The sequence below is a fragment of the Silene latifolia genome, chromosome 5 (genome assembly GCF_048544455.1).
Source record: "Silene latifolia isolate original U9 population chromosome 5, ASM4854445v1, whole genome shotgun sequence".
Classification (NCBI taxonomy): Eukaryota; Viridiplantae; Streptophyta; class Magnoliopsida; order Caryophyllales; family Caryophyllaceae; genus Silene; species Silene latifolia.
The window spans coordinates 55,496,877-55,510,657 of record NC_133530.1 but is presented as its reverse complement, the minus strand read 5'-3'; the positions used below and the strand labels follow the sequence as shown (position 1 = coordinate 55,510,657).

Below are 13,781 nucleotides of genomic sequence, written 5' to 3'. Positions count from 1 at the left end.
GAAAAGGATCCTTGAGTCCCCAAGGAAATCCCCAAGGAATTCATGAAGAAAAGGGAAGAAAAAGAAGAAGGAAAGTTGCTGAACTACAATCCGAACGGATTGTAGAGAATCCGTCCGTCCTCGCCAATCCGAGCGTCCTGCAAAGGAATCCGCTCGGATTCCCCCTCGCCAGTCCGAGCGTCTTGCCCAAGAATCCGCTCGGATCCCTCAGCCCAGATCCGGCCGTCCCGACTCCCATCCGCACGGATCGCAAAGACAAAGACGTTTTCATTCCTCAAGCATCGATAAGAGAAGCCCTTCTCTCGGATAATCCCGGAGGCTCCTTGCTCAACTTAAAAAGTGTAATTACTAGTTTAGCCCTTAGTTAACCCTAATGCATCCTCCCTAATTTTCACTATAAATACCCCATTAGTCTAATTAGAGGAGCATGTTCTTCTTATCAATAATTAGTGTAGTTAATATCAATCAAATCTCTCTTCAATATTGTAATCAAATATTAATCAAGTTTTAATCCAAGTTTTAGTTCTTTAATCTCTCTCTTGTTCTTACTTTATTTTGGGTAATTGAAGATTATTTGGGTTATTATTGGGAGATTGACAACCTCTCAATCTAGGATTCAAGTACTTCTATTATTCTTGCTTTATTATTGGAATCATTAGTAGGTATAATCTCTTAATCCCTTTTTAATTATTGCTAATTACTTTCATTTATTCATCATGTTTCATTATGTTAGTATGATTGACAACCTTTCTAGCATGATCAATATGATAATGAGTGAGTAGTCTCTTAGCTAGGGTTTAATGGGTGATTAGGGGAAACCAACATGGGGAATGATTCATGCTTAAATTAATATGCTTTCATATCTTTTTTGCTTGCTTGTTTTGATCTTAATACATGCACATGTTATATTTGATGAAATGCTAAGCCTATGAATCCTTCCATTTACTATCATCTTCTATCCTTTCAACTTGACTTGTAAGACATAACCCAACTCGAGTCTTGTTAGACCATGCATGTGTTAAGTAGGGAAGATTAAGTCGACTTGTAGGTGTTGTACAATCCAAGAGATTCGCTCCGGGACCCAAACTTTCCTAGGATTGTAAGATATAACCCAACTCAATCCATCACAACAATAATTGCTTGCTTATAATTTGAGAACATGTTTGTATGATCATATCCCATGATTCCCCTATGAACCCATGACACCCTAGTGCTTTTAATCAATTGTTTACACCCTTATTTTATTTATCTTGTTAGTTTATTTTCATTGCTATTTTAGTTTAGTAACCTTCTACATCAACCCAATTTGTGACACCCCTAGACACCACTAGTTACAATAGAATCTTCATTTCAATACCCGTCCCTTGGGATCCGACCTTTACTTGCCTCTTTACTAATTGTAGAGTTGTTTGTGAAGTATAAATTGTGTTTTGTATCGACCATTGACCAACGACCACATATGCTTAATTGTGAACACGAAATGGCTCCGATCAAAAATGGCGCCGTTGCTTGGACGGTGTTTAATTGATTTAAGATTTCTTTTATTGTTTTTAGTTGTGTCTTTTTCACCTTGGGAAGTAAAACTCCTCAAGGTTTGTTCTAATTGTTTTTGAGTTGTTTGATATTTTGCATGTCTAGAAGGTTACAAAGAGATTTGTTACCTTTTGACCGTGAAATCGAAAGAACCTTGACGAATAATAGGAGACTTGTTAGGAGGAATTTGGGAGGTGTTGGTGAAGTTGTTCAACCCACTAGTGAGTTTGTCAATCCTTTCGCAATAGAAGGAGAAGAGAACCCATTAAACAATACCACACAAAATCCACCTACAATGCCTAAATTCTCGTCACACTCTATACCCACCGAGGAGGATTTACCAAATGGTACTCCTACCCCACAACATCTTACCGGAAACTTTATTGCCAAGTCCGCCTTCATCCAACTAGTTGAGAGGAGCCAATTCTGGGGAATGCCTAGTGAGGACCCTCATTCTCATATGGAAACATTTTGTGATTATTGTGAAGCTATCTCTCAAACGGGCGTGACTCAAGACCAAATAAGATGGGTCTTATTTCCTTTTTCGTTAATCGGCACCGCAAAGCAATGGTTGAAGGGCCTTGATAAGGCCACCCTTGGAATAGATTCTTGGAAGAAGCTAGCTCCAGCTTTCTACCAAAAATTCTACCCACCGGAAAAGACCAATATGCTAAGAGCTCAAATTACGGGTTTTAAGCAAAGGGATGAAGAGTCTTTGTATGAAGCTTGGGAGCGGTTCAAAGGTATTTGTCGCTCATGTCCTCACCATGGACTTAGCGAATGGTTTTTAGTGCAACAATTTTGGAATGGTTTATATGAAGATTCAAGGAACATTCTCAATATGGGATCAAATGGAATGTTCACCGAAGTTGATGACAATCAAACATGGAACAAGATTGAGGAAATGGCGGTCCATAATTCGCAATATAGTAGGCCTCGCAAGGCTACTAGAGGAGGAAAGTATGAAGTGGACACCGTTACTCAATTGGGTGCTCAACTTAGTGCTCACATTGACACAATCAACTTGAAATTTGAACAAGCTATGGCTAGACTTGAGGAAAACTCAAAATCATCAAAGCATCATGTCAATGCCATGACGGCATCCTCATCAATCCCAAGCGGGATATGTGAGAATTGTGGAACCTTGGGTCATGACTCAAGTGAGTGTAGGGGAACAACCGAACAAGTTAATGCTTTCCAAGCTTACAAAAGTGGTACCCCTTATTCAAATTTTTACAATGAAAACACCAAGTTCCATCCAAATCTCTCATACAAAAGCCAAAATGTTCAAAACCCTCAAACAACATACACTCCACCACCCATGAGAAATCAAAATCAAAGACCCTTTTACAATCAAAACCAAGGTTACCAAAATCAAAATCCATACAATCACCACAATGACCAAAGTTTTGATGTCCAAAAAGCGGTCCTCCAAATGCAAAAGAATCAACAAGAATTTTTCACCCAAATGCAAAAAGATAGCCAAGCAAAAGACACCACCATCAACAACATTCTAGCTCACACCAAGATGTTGGAAACACAATTAACTCAACTAGCATCTTCAAGCTCACAAAGACAAAAGGGGCAATTACCACCACAAAGTAATCCCCTAGACATGAAACGTTAGTGCCATTCACTTGAGAAGTGGTACAAGGTATGAAGCACCGAAGAAGCAAGTTGAGGATGAAGTTGTGAGAGCTAGTGAGAATGAAGTTGTGGTGCAAGGTCCCAAAGAAGGGGAATCATCAAAAGAAGAAAGCTCAAAGAAAAATGAAGACAAAGCCAAAGAAAAGGAGCCCATTGTGATTAGACTTCCTTTTCCAAGTCGTCAAGCCAAGCCTAAATTTGATGATCAACTTGGAAAGTTCATGGAGATTGTGAAGAACTTAGAAGTCTCAATTCCTTTCACGGAATTAATCAATCACGTTCCGGCCTATGCAAAGTACATGAAAGATATCCTCACAAAGAAGAAGTCGATCCGGAAACTTGAGACTATCGCCTTCACTAAGGTGAGTAGTGCAATACTTCAAGGGAGTTCACCTCCAAAGTTAAAGGATCCGGAAGCTTCTCAATACCGTGTACCATTGGCGACACAACGATCAACAAAGCCTTATGTGATCTAGGGGCTAGTGTGAGTGTCATGCCGTACTCGGTAAGTAAAAGGTTGGGAATGGGAGAGCTTAAATGTACCAATATCACTCTTCAAATGGCCGATAGATCGACGAAGACACCGCTAGGGATATGGGAAGATGTCCCCGTGCGAATTGGGAAGTTTTTCATCCCGGTGGACTTTGTCATTGTTGATATGGAGGAAGATTCCAACATTCCAATCATCTTAGGAAGACCTTTCCTACACACCGCGGGTGCGGTGATTGATGTGAAACATGGAGAGCTCACTCTAGAAGTGGGAGATGAAAGCATAACTTTTAATCTTGACAAGACCATGAGAGCTCCTCGTTTGCATGAGCCATGTTTCATGATTGATCATTATAGCCGGAAAGATGAGAAGAAGAAATCGGAACTCCAATGGAGGAAGAAAGTTGAAGATGCTCCATTAAAAGAGCAAGTGAATTTTGACAAGGAAAGCTTGCAAGGCTCATCAAAATCAACCAAGGAAGAAGATGATGGCCTCATTGGCCAAGAAAAGAAATTGGGAGAGTTGTCTCCATCCAAGCAAGAGATTTTCAATGATCAACTCAATGAAGTTTTTAGTCTTTGGGACGACGAATTTGAAGGGATCTTTAATCCCTACATTGGGCATGCCATCGATCATGATCAACAACAAGAACCACGGTCTATTGAGGACCTCTACCATAACAATGAACAAGCTTTTGATTACTTCTTCAAGGTGTTGAGCAACATCAACAACACCTTGAACATGCCTCCTTGACATCTCATCAAGAATGAGAGTTTGGTGGAGTCCTCCCTAAACCACCACTTGTAAATATTTCTAACCCCCTAACTTACTTTTCAATTTTTATATTGCATTTTTGTCATTTTTGGATTTTATTTACTTTGATCAAAATAATTGTCATGAAAAGAGAGAAGTGAGGGAGGGACTAATGATTTTAATTGATGTGTAGTGCTTCACCTTAGTGTGGGGATGGCAATTGCCTAGGCTATTCATGCCTTAGTAGTGCCCCCACAATGAAGAACACAAGATTTGAAAGAAAGAAAGAAAGAATGATAAGGGAATGCGTTGGTGCACGGATGGAACTGAATCCGTGTACACAAGGACCAATCCGAGCGGATTCCTGAGAATCCGCCCGTCTGCAGAGGATCCGAGCGTCCCGTGCCGAGAAAGACGCCTGTCTTGGGCCGAGCTGAAATTGCTAAAATTCTTGACTGTTGAAGAATCCGAGCGGATTCCTGGAAAGACGCCCGTCTCACAGAATCCGTCCGTCTTTTGAAAAAGACGCCCGTCTTGCAGCTGAAGAAAAACAAAGAAAAATCTCTGGACAATAATCCGTCCGTCCTGCACGAAATCCGCCCGTCTCATCTCAGAAGAATCCGAGCGGATTCCCCAGAATCCGCCCGTCTCTAGGCGGGATTTTTGAAAATTTGAAGCTGAAGAATCCGAGCGGATTGCGCCTAATCCGCACGGATTGCCCCTGCGTCCTAATATTGTCGAGTTCTTTAAATACCCATCCCACCTTCATTCATTCATTTATTCACTCATAAACACTACCCACAACATCAAAACCCTCATCCTCTCCATCTCAAAAACAAAAACCCTCAACAAAACTCACCAAAATCAAATCAAACCATCTTTCAAATAACAAATCAATCACTCCATCTTCATTAACAATCAAAACCAAGAACAAAATCTTCACCTTTGAGTCGATTTTTGTTCTCATAAAGGCAAAGCCTTTCACCTTCAAAATCGATTTGGGCATTCTACAAATTGAAGATTTTTGATCTTTTTCTTGGTTAGCTCATCAAATGGCGAGAACAAAGGGAGCAACAAAAGCAAAAGCAAAGGCAACAAAGGCACCAAAGGCTACAACTCTCTCTCAAAGGCAAAAAGCTCTACAAATGAAGAAGGCTTTGGCAATGGTGGTATCAACACCAAGCTTGGAAGTGCAACAACCTCAACAAATTTCTATGGAAGCATCACCCTCTACTCCGGTAATTAATCAACTCTTGCATTATCCGGAGGTAACATTCATTTCCGATTCCCATAGAAATACATTTGTCAAGTTTGCTATGAAACAAATTCAATCCACCAAATTCATATGCCAAGATGCTTTAGAGAAGTTGGGTGTTCTTGAACAAACAAGAGTCTTTTTCAATGCCATGGGTTTAAAGAAATTGTTTGAAATGAAGGAAGTAACATACCCCTCCCTTGTCTTGGAATTCTTAAGTTCTTTAAAAGTGACAAAAGTTGAGAATAGGGAAAATATTGAGTTTCGTCTAGCTAACACTAGTAGACGCATTACCTTTCCTAATTGGGTGCAATTTTGGGTCTTAGCGATGAACATAAATTTTATAAGCAATATGGGAAGTATGATCCCGAGCCTCTTTGGGAGGCAATCTCCGGGAAGAAATTTGAAGATTTTAAAGCTTGTCGTGCTCTTTTGGTCCATCATCCGGGCATAAGAATATGGCACAAAGTTGTGGGAAATACCATAATTGCTAGGAAAGACACCAATCATTTCACGGGACTCGATTTTATTCTCCTTGAATCAACTTTGAATATTGGAAGAATTCACACCAAGCCTTACAATTCTTTGAGGCTATTGGTTGATAGATGGCTCCATGTAGATAGTGGGAAGAAGGGTCAAACCGTAATTGTTAATGGCGGCCTTGTCACGGTCCTAGCCAAGCACTTTGATCCTAATTTCAATAAGGATAGCAAGTATACGGCTAAGGATGGTGGCCATCTTATTGATATGTCCATCTTGATTAACAAGTTTAAGTGGGTTGCTCACAATCCCCTTGATACCAAGTATGGGTGGCTTACAAGTGAGGCTCGATCATTCACTCTACCCGCAAAGATTTGCCGTCTTAGTGTCCACCGGACCAACTATTTACTTCCCCTATCCAAGGAAGCCGAGTACATCATTCAACAACAAAAGGGTGATCATGAAACCCCCTCCTCTTCCATTGTTATACCACCTTACCCCTATGATTATGAAGAGTTCAAACCGCAAGGAGTTGAAATTGGGAAAGACTATGTAACTCTTCTTATGCAAGCCATGCACAAGCAAGCTTATGAAGATCGGAAGAATGCATATTTGGCTCAATATCCTCCCCTCCTACATCTAGCTAGGCAAGGACTCCTCGATCCATCTTGTCCTTTGCCTAGTTGGGCGGATAGAGAAGCCTTATTTCCGGGTGCATCAAGGGACGTGGTGGAAGACAATGAGGTTGTTGGAAATGATGAGGAGATTGATGACAACATTGAGGAAGAAGCAAGTGGAGATGAAGAAAGAGATGGTGAAGATAATGATGAGGAAGATGATGGTGAAGAAAGCAAAGAAGAAAGTGCCAAGGAAAGTGGCAATGTGACCACTTCTCATGAGGGAAGTGGTGATGATAATAGCATGATGGAAGACTAGCCTTGGAGACTCCTACACTCCCACGGTTTGTCTATATTTGTTTGTATTTTATTTCATTTTGATCATTATTGGTTTAGTCCTAGCAACATCAAAGGACTCACACCTCGGTTCCTTTGAGGTGTTCTTTTTTTTGTTCCCATTTTTGAAAATCCAAAATGACAATCTAGTTTCTTGCATAGCATAGCATGTGCATGAACTCCCCCATGCTTTGACATTAGCAATAGTGTCTTATTTGGCTTGGGGAAGTTAATGCATACGCAACGGGAGGTAATTTAAATTATCCTCTCCGTCATAACAAAAACCATGCATCATGTAGTATAGCTTAGTGTAGAATTGCATTTAGTATAGAAATCATGCATCATCTTTGCATAATTTCCATCATCTTGGCCATTGAGGACAATGCCCATATTAGTGTGGGGATGGGAATTCTAACACTTAACTTTTATTCAAAAACCATAAAAATTGAAAAATTTCAAAAATCATAAAAATTTGAAAAATTGAAAAACCAAAAACAAGTTCATTTCCTTTGTATATATTGTCTTGTATATATTGTGTTTGTTCATCCTTGTTCACTATGATTGACTACGCCACATCCGAGACATGAGGATATTGAAGACCGCATGGTATGATCCTTCCAATCTCCTTTTTCCTCTTTATGTTAATGACTATGTGGCTTTATTTTGATTGATGCGGTAAAAACAATGTGAACTTAGGATTGCATCTAGTTTATTTGGCATATTAGTTGGTAGAATCATATGCATTAGGATGTTTATATGCTAGTTGCATCATGGCATGTAGTTGCATGTTAGAAAAACTTTGCGAAACCGTCTACTTGGGAAGCTTGACAAGTGTATATAGGCCCTAGTAGATGCTTTTTATTCTTAAGACTTTGCTTGTTAGAATACTTGTAAAACACCCTAGGATGTGTCATGCTAGTATCCTTTGACCCATGGTTTAAGGCCTAGTCAAGAGTACCTTGTGGTGTGATAACTCCTTGGCTACCGTTTATTCCAAGGTGACCCTTGAAACCATGCATACTTCTATCATTCATCCATGTTCTACCATATTTTTGTCATCAAAGGGAATGGGCACAAAAAGAAATCAATTTGAGTTCAATGAAAAGAAAAGAAAGAAAACGTTTGCAAAATGCATCAAATGAAAAGAGGAGCAAAAATAGAACTCCTAAAAGCTTCAAATATAAGGCACCCTCACTACATATGGGGTGACTTTGAAAATCTTCAAAAAGAAATGCAAAAAGTTGTCAAGTATTGAAATGCCAAAAATCAAAAAGAATGGCAAAGAAAGTGTTCTCAAAAAGTCAAATGCCAAAGAAATTTGGGGGGAAAACAAAAATGAAAGCAAACTCCCAAAATGAAACTCAAATATCTATTGATCCCTTTATCCATCATATCCATTTTTGTGCATGGTAGAGAGGGGACGACCCTTCTTCTTGTCTAGGCAAGAGGGGGAATTCCGCGATCCTCCAGTGTTTCTAACACCATAGGGAGTCTACTCTTGACAAAAGCATTTAACGATTGAGGACAAAGGTACCCTAGCTTGACACATTTTGGAGGTGATTTATTGGTATCCTTCTAGGCTTAGTAGTTTGAACAAATTGCATCTATGAAGGATTGTGTACCCTTGAATTGCTTCCCTTATAGATAATTTCCGCCACTTAGATGAGGAAAGTGGCTATTCTTTTTGTAGATGCATCCATTATGTGTTTTTGTGTGCTTAATGTTTGGATGTGTCGCCATTTTGGCAAGACCCACCTTGCCTTGCAAGAAGGCATCCTACCTCATGGTTGTCTTGTTGTGAGTTGAAGGGGCGGAGTGAGACCCGCTAATTGTCTCATATCGGCTATTATTATTAGGTTAGGTTAGTATTGGTCCTAGTCTTTGTCACCTCTTTGCTCGGGACGAGCAAAGGTTCGGTTTGGGGATATTTGATGCGACCATAATTGGCGCATATTTAGCCCCCGAATTACCATTGTTTCCATGCTTTTTAGTGCCTATTTGGGTTTCTTATCTTTAGTTCTTTGTTTTGCATATTCTTTGAGATTTTGATCCCTTGGTAGGAAAGGAGTAAGAATCTTGCATTTTCATGGCAAAACAAGGCTAAATTGATCATATTCAATGACCAAGCATCAAGGAGAGACAAGACTAGAAGGCCTTTGTACATAGCATAGTAGAAGAGCATTGTTGAGAAAAGGATCCTTGAGTCCCCAAGGAAATCCCCAAGGAATTCATGAAGAAAAGGGAAGAAAAAGAAGAAGGAAAGTTGCTGAACTACAATCCGAACGGATTGTAGAGAATCCGTCCGTCCTCGCCAATCCGAGCGTCCCGCAAAGGAATCCGCTCGGATTCCCCTCGCCAATCCGAGCGTCTTGCCCAAGAATCCGCTCGGATCCCTCAGCCAGATCCGCCGTCCCGACTCCCATCCGCACGGATCGCAAAGACAAAGACGTTTTCATTCCTCAAGCATCGATAAGAGAAGCCCTTCTCTCGGATAATCCCGGAGGCTCCTTGCTCAACTTAAAAAGTGTAATTACTAGTTTAGCCCTTAGTTAACCCTAATGCATCCTCCCTAATTTTCACTATAAATACCCCATTAGTCTAATTAGAGGAGCATGTTCTTCTTATCAATAATTAGTGTAGTTAATATCAATCAAATCTCTCTTCAATATTGTAATCAAATATTAATCAAGTTTTAATCCAAGTTTTAGTTCTTTAATCTCTCTCTTGTTCTTACTTTATTTTGGGTAATTGAAGATTATTTGGGTTATTATTGGGAGATTGACAACCTCTCAATCTAGGATTCAAGTACTTCTATTATTCTTGCTTTATTATTGGAATCATTAGTAGGTATAATCTCTTAATCCCTTTTTAATTATTGCTAATTACTTTCATTTATTCATCATGTTTCATTATGTTAGTATGATTGACAACCTTTCTAGCATGATCAATATGATAATGAGTGAGTAGTCTCTTAGCTAGGGTTTAATGGGTGATTAGGGGAAACCAACATGGGGAATGATTCATGCTTAAATTAATATGCTTTCATATCTTATTTGCTTGCTTGTTTTGATCTTAATACATGCACATGTTATATTTGATGAAATGCTAAGCCTATGAATCCTTGAATTTACTATCATCTTCTATCCTTTCAACTTGACTTGTAAGACATAACCCAACTCGAGCTTGTTAGACCATGCATGTGTTAAGTAGGGAAGATTAAGTCGACTTGTAGGTGTTGTACAATCCAAGAGATTCGGCTCCGGACCCAAACTTTCCTAGGATTGTAAGATATAACCCAACTCAATCCATCACAACAATAATTGCTTGCTTATAATTTGAGAACATGTTTGTATGATCATATCCCATGATTCCCCTATGAACCCATGACACCCTAGTGCTTTTAATCAATTGTTTACACCCTTATTTTATTTATCTTGTTAGTTTATTTTCATTGCTATTTTAGTTTAGTAACCTTCTACATCAACCCAATTTGTGACACCCCTAGACACCACTAGTTACAATAGAATCTTCATTTCAATACCCGTCCCTTGGGATCCGACCTTTACTTGCCTCTTTACTAATTGTAGAGTTGTTTGTGAAGTATAAATTGTGTTTTGTATCGACCATTGACCAACGACCACATATGCTTAATTGTGAACACGAAATGGCTCCGATCAATGTATCATGCCCTTTGCCTCTATGGTATTAGCAGTAGGCATTCTCATCCCAGAACTTGGATTTCTTCTCTGGGTCGGGCGTAGGTCCTATAGGCTTCAACATTCGTTGTTCCATGAGTCTCTGAAAGGCATCGGCGTATATAATACCAATGTTAATAAATTTCCTTTGGGGTATGCCCTTCTTTTCGGAAGCCTTTTTAAATGACCTTGGAGGGTTGTTAGGTTTCTTTGACGAAGGGTCCATGAGGTTGCCTTTGTTGATTCTGATTTCCGGATGAGAAGAACTAGGAATAGATCGTGCACTTGTTGCTTTTTCCTTAGCAGTGTCAAGTTGAGGGTTTGTCTGGATATTTTTCATCTTGAGAGGTTGGGCATCAAGCTTCTTACCCATTTCGGCGAACTGGTTTTCAATGTTGGAAAGCCGAGAGTTTAGGCTATCAATAGCTCCCTCTATTTTGGAAAATTTGTTGTTGAAGGCAATGGAAAGAATGAGCATTTCACTTTGGATATCGTCATCTTCGAGGACATTGATTTCTTCGCTATCATGAGGAGCGAGGAGGTGAGAACAGTCTAGAGATGATTCTTCGTCATGTTTAATGATATTAGACCCAAGAGGGTCGATTTTCTTGGATTGCCCGACAGAAGGTGGCTTAGGAAGCTTGCCCTCTTCGATCATATCTTGAATGGTGTGTTTCAAGAGAAAACACTTTTCAATATCATGGACTCTACCTTGGTGATATAAGCAGTATTTGTTGCCCTTCCAGAGGTTCACCTGTTTCTCTAATGGTGGATTCGGAGTCGGCCCTATTGGATGTAGCTTGCCTTGGGCAGAGAGTCTCTTCAAAGCATCGGCATAAGACATGCCTAAATCGGTAAGCACCCTTTGATGCCTTCCAGGTTTCCTTCCAGCTGTTTTCGGCATTCTAGGACGATGGTTATTGCAAGAGGTAAGCTTTGGACGACCTAGACTAGAGGTTTCTCTAGGCGGCGTGTTCTTTTCCACCATTCCATTCTCGAGGGTGAGGACGCGAATGCTCAAATTTTCCACTATAGCTTGAACTCCTAGGACCATGGCATAAACGTCTTGAAGAGACACGGTGATTGTGGCTTGAACTCCCTCGTGACTTTGCTGACTGACAGAACTTGCTGGATTCCCACTCGACAGAAATGACGCGCATTACAACTCGATTCGACATGGGATCACGCATACTAAGGCAACAAACAAAGGAAGGGACAAGATGACAAATCTAGACTTGACTTGTGAATTCGTGAAACGTCGTGAGCGACTTCTCGTGTTTGAATTCACGGTGCTTGACTTTTAATTTTAGACTCGAGTGTTAACTTTGAGAAAGTGACCCTCATATGATTGATCTTATTGACGGGATTGATGATACATGTTAATTCTAATTTGTGTTGTTTAAGACAGACTTGACTCGAGGTTCGGGTATGTGTGTCCCGAACGTGTCATTAGAAGAATTCAAGAAACGGACATGGGAATGACTCGATGTGTTAGCCCCGAGTGCGTGAGTCGAGGTGTGGAAATGTTTACATCCTAATTGAGTTGGGGTAGGGAGTCCAAAATGACGGCGTGACGCCTTAGGACTTGACTTGAATTTTGAAAAGACCCAAAATGTAAAGGAAGACGAGTTTATGACTCGACAGAGTTCCGACTAGGACATAGTCGGTTTGAACTTTGACTCTAACTTAGCCCAATTGAATTTACACATTTACATTTACATGTTGGAAAATATTTTGTTTTTTTTTTTGCTTTTTTTTGGAATTTTTTTTTTGGTTTCTTTTTTCTTTTTTTTTTTTCTTTTTTTGTATTTAGTTTTGAAATGGGTTTTAGGCCCGATGTTTGACTCGACATATGGACAGAGTTTAGGCTTATTTTGCGTTATTTTGAAAATATTTACATTTTGAAAAGGATTTTATTTTACAAAATTTCGTCATGGTTTTGTTTACAAAACAGTGATCACATATCATAAAAGCATTTATACAGGCATTATAACGGGATGCTGAGTGAATTTAAAAGGGTTTTAGTTTAAAGGGTGGGTTGCCATACCGAACAATCAAACCCGGGGTCTGTGGAGAGGCTCGTACCAAACAAGAGTAAGGCCGATTCCTAGTCCATTTCCTCAAGTAGTGAAAGTCCTTGTTACAAACAAGAGTAAGTACCATGGTATGGATGACGTCAATCGCTATCCATCCTTAGGCCCAAATAAGAATTAGGACCGTTTAGACGGGACGATTGGTCGAATGGGTTGGGTTGGGCCTAGGAAGGCCGAATGAAACGATCTAGGAAGACCGAGTTATGAAAACCGATAATTATCTTGTACAAACTATTCCTTAACCTTGTTCAAGTTTCACCCTTTTGGCTACACGTAAGTGTATTATCCCCAGCAGAGTCGCCAAACTGTGGACATGGGCCACGGGGGCGCTTGGGAACAAGCGTTTGCATTTGTGGAGTCGCCACCAGTTTATTGTGGAAAATTGGAAACCGTTCGAACACCTCGTGCCATGTCAAGACACAAAGCAGTGACATGAACACCAAGAACACGTTACCCTTAGCATTCTATGTCTAGAATGACTCTCGTGGATGCCAATGAACACGGATGTTCACAGAGATCTGGAGTAAGGGGTGAGGGTACGTATTAGGAAGCTCTTTTGATCGAACACCTAATCCCGCCCGCCTCGATAGCGGCCTCTACTAATGATTAGGGAAAATTGTCCATACTCGATATATTGTCGATTTATATGCATGCAATGCAACATCCATTAGATTAATCCTAACATGTGAGAATTAATACTAAGTCGGTGAACAAGTAATTAGCACATAAATTGGGGTCGAAGTGAATGTTAGATTAATTACATGTGAATGCCAAGTAAATAAATCATACATAATAAATACGAATACGAAATAAAGAAATAAATTATAATTGATAAACTTGAATTTACGTCATAAACATGCCCAAAAGAGTTTTAGAAATAAA

General features: G+C 39.9%; 1 non-coding gene across 1 annotated transcript; it reads right to left on the bottom strand.

Annotated features, from left to right (window-relative positions):
* Positions 1–2,200: 2,200 nt before the first annotated feature.
* LOC141658032 (small nucleolar RNA R71) lies at positions 2,201–2,307 on the bottom strand. The gene has a single exon (XR_012548943.1). It is a non-coding gene; the product is annotated as a small nucleolar RNA R71 (small nucleolar RNA).
* Between the last annotated feature and the right edge of the window lie 11,474 nt (positions 2,308–13,781).